The 3,936-nt window shown below is 30.4% G+C and overlaps 1 long non-coding RNA gene across 1 annotated transcript; it reads left to right on the top strand.

Annotated features, from left to right (window-relative positions):
* Positions 1-698: 698 nt before the first annotated feature.
* On the top strand, positions 699-1,686 carry LOC111241691. The gene is made up of 3 exons (XR_002667962.1): positions 699-932; positions 1,275-1,486; positions 1,637-1,686. It is a non-coding gene; the product is annotated as an uncharacterized LOC111241691 (long non-coding RNA).
* Positions 1,687-3,936: the final 2,250 nt, after the last annotated feature.

Genomic DNA, 3,936 nt, shown 5'->3' with positions numbered 1-3,936 from the left:
TTATTATAAATAATTATTTGAATTTAAATAATAATTATTAAAAAGATAAAATGATAAAATAATTATTTTCATTTATAAAATAACTAAATTTAGATTAACAATCATTTAAAAAATAGAAATAAATGTAATTATTTTAGTTTAAAATAACGACTATTTAAAAAGTAAATTAAAAAAAAAAATGTATGTAAAAAAAACTAATAGTAAAGTATAGATGCAGATAAAAAGTGTTATGTTTAGTTTTTTTTAGCTGTGTATAAGAGCTGGTTCATTTAAACTAAATTATGTAAAAAATAAATAAAATGGTATTGATTTTGAAAAACGCATTCCAACTTAGCTCTAACAAGTTTCTTTATTACAATAATATATATTTTAACTTAATAAAATAAATAGATAATAAAATAAAAATTATTATTAATTTATATTATTAATTAAATTATTAATATATGAAGTAGAAAAATTTAATATATATATATAGTAAAAATTATTACAATAATTAAATTTTAACTTAATAAAATAAATAGAAATTAAAAAACACAAATACCATTATCGCGCGTTGTTCATACTATCTGTAGCTGTTATTGTTAACTGATTCGTAAGAATGTTGGGCTTACGGGTGATGCAGAATAGCTTTGGGCTTGGCCCTAATCCCAGAGACAAACAAGGCTTTTATTTCCTGCATTCCCATAATTACTATAATTATTACTTACGTCCCATAATTCACGTGAGAGGTGATGAGAATTTTCTTGGACCTCCGGATACCGCAGAGCTCGCAGAAATAGCTTCTGATATCTCTGAATTTGGGTCTTTCTTCAGCTTCCACAGCTTCACCCATTCTTTTGGTGAAGAGATGAAGATCACAATCGCAGATCGAAAAGCTTGAAGGTAAAGTTTAGGGTTTTCAGGGAGCGCGCGAAGTGTGCTGCGTGAGGCGGGTATGTGAAACTGTATTGTATGACAAGTTAAGGATGTTGGCAATTAGAATAGTGGAATTGAGTAGTTAGAATAAATATTAAGTTTAAATTTGATTTTAGTGTCTTCTAGTAACTTTTACTTGTGTCGTCAAAATCTAAATTTGTTATTAAGATAATAATTTTGTCATCTTATAATTTTATTATTTTTTATTTCGTTATTTTTTAATCTTATTAATATTATAATTTATAATTTTATAGATTTTAGATTTTATATTTTATATTTTATATTTTATAGTTAGCTCAATATAAACATAATGAAATTTGTAATATTTTTAGCTGCTTATTGGAAGCTTTGTGCTGCAGAAAATGAATTGGGTGGTGTCTGAATCTGTTGAATTGAAGACTGCTGCCACTGCATAAGCTGGGCATAGTTGCTGGAGCTGCTGCCAATGGGCCGTTGTTGCTGTATTGATTAAAAGAAACAAGTGGGCCGCTGCAGCTGCAATGCAAATTAACAACGCTATGGATTGGCTGCTGGAACGTTGCTGATGTTGGACATTTGAAGCTGCTGAAAGGTTAATGGGAGTTACTCCCTGTAACTCCCCAATTTCAACCCCCACCCCCCAATTTTTTTGGATTTTTTTTTAAATACAAAATTTATCTTTATGTTTTTTTATTTTTACCGTTTTACACCTATTTACTAAAGTTAACCTACTCTTTTACAGTCTGCCTCAGTCAAAACACACAGACTCAAATTCCTCTCCTTCGTATTCCCACTCCCACCCCCACCAAAGCTTTTGAAACGCTCCTCCTCCAAACGCTCTCTGCAACTCTCACTCTCCCATTTATACGTTAAAAATATATTTAAAAATAATACATCAAAACATATAAATTTCATTATTAAAATATCTGAAAATTAATATAAAAAGTAAACTAATAAAACAAATCTTAAAAATGGAATGGGAGGGTGAGGGTTAGAATTGGGGAGGTACAGGAAGTAACCCCGAAGGTTAATTGAAGAATTGGGCCGTTTTTATTGAAGAATTGATGTGAAATGGGCTGGACTTTGAGCTGAATTATTGTAACGACAGCGTTTTGGCAGTTGCTTCCTTGGGGTCTTTGTTCCAGCAACTATTCGAGACAAATGCTCTGCGCGCACAGCAAAATAGAAAGGGAGAAGAGCTCCATAGCTGACAGATCCTGCCCGGAGAAGAAGAGGAGCTGACCGGCGTTGCCACGTGGAGGGCGAAGATTGAAGCGTCCAAGTGAAGCAAGGTTCTCTTCTCCCTTTATTTTCATTTTCGTTTTCTTTCACCCTATAAAAGGGCTTTTGTAAATACACTTTGTAGAGACTTACACGGAGATTAGAAACAAATATATTTCTTTTCATTTTTCGTCTTAGGAGTAGATAGAGCGACGCGAGTTCTAGGGTTTTATCGCACTTTTGGTAGCTTCGATTTTGTTGCGTTCTCGCTCGTCTTTTATTCGGTAACTTTTCTTGTAATTCTTGTTTCTCGTTAATAATACTACCGTTCTTGATGTTACGTGTTGTATATTTGGTGATTATGTTATCTTGATTTTTTTTTATTATGTGTTCTTAATCGATGATGTGAGAGTCATTTTCGTGTTGTTTTGATTTGAGGAAAAAACGAATTAGACTTTGTCTCTTTGCATTTTATAATTCCTTTTGGAAATGATTCTGTATTGAGCATTGTCTTCATGAGTCCAATGCATAAATATTCTTTCATATCACGTTTCTATGTTTTCTTTTAAATTTGCATTGATTAAGAATGAGTGGAAATTATCACTATAAGTTCTGAAATATGAACTTTGGGCTTACTTTAATCAGAATGTCTAATTGAAGCTTTATTCGCAATCATTTACACATTTAAAGTCTGTTCTATGCTTCCTTTAATTTTTTTTTTTTGTGAATTTTAGATTGATGAATAGGCAAATGAACATTGGTTGGATAAATTTGTGGAAAGAGTCAAATTAGGTTCTGAAATATGAACCAGAATACCCTGAATTGGGATTCACATAACAGAATGTCTTCCTGAGAACTCTAGGCACTCTTTTATTCACTTCAATGTACATTCACCTATGAAATCAATTCTGGTTGAAGTTCAATTTGAGTTTTAATGTTCTGGTTGTTTACTTTGAGTATTTTAGATTTATGATCTGCTTTACTTCTGTTTCAGCCTTTACATTCTTGTTGGTATGATGCTTTTCAATCTTGAGTTTTAAGTTCTTTTCAATTTGGTTTCATTTCTGATTTCTTGAGAGTTTAGCATAGGTTCACCAGTGGTACATGTAGGTATTGGTAATTGTAGTGTAGTTTAGGTGTTACTTGTAAATTGTTCTTCATTTTAGTTTGAGCATTTTATTTGCAACTTGTAGGTCTAGTTACTTGATTCTATTTTTTGAAATTGCAATTCTTTCTCATAGATTAGAAATTCTTTTCCATGTTAATTTCATTTTCTTAGGTCACTGAGAATTGAAAATTAATGTAGTTTTAGTTTAGATTTTTCTTTATTTTCAGTTTCAGATTTAATTCTTTGATCATGATACATACAGTCTTAAGCCTTGTTTTAGTTGTGTGTAAATAGTAATAGGTCCAGTTTAATGAATTAGAGTTAGATAGCTTTTCATATAGGTTATTGTTCTTTTAGAATAGTTCGGTTTTGATATTTTCTCTTTTGATTAATTTCATTCTTTCTTTTAAACCGTTTACATATTTTAAGTTCTCTTTTCCTTTATAAATTTCATTCTTTCATTTTTATTTCCCTACCTTGCATTAGTAGTTAGTAAACAATAGAATAAATACAAGACTAAACTGTACACTTTAGACTTAATCATAGTTGAGTCTTTGGATTGATCTTGATTATCCCTATACTACATTAGTGGGGAAACTGTGTTTGTTCTGATTTTAAGCGACAAAAATGTTTATGATAATATAATTAATGAAATGAGAATTATTAATAATATACCTTTTTAAACACATAAATTGTTTCAGTTCAAATTCTTG

Source organism: Vigna radiata, chromosome 5 (genome assembly GCF_000741045.1).
Source record: "Vigna radiata var. radiata cultivar VC1973A chromosome 5, Vradiata_ver6, whole genome shotgun sequence".
Lineage (NCBI taxonomy): Eukaryota > Viridiplantae > Streptophyta > Magnoliopsida > Fabales > Fabaceae > Vigna > Vigna radiata.
Note: the sequence above shows the minus strand (reverse complement) of the source record. Positions and strands in the feature narration are given on the sequence as shown.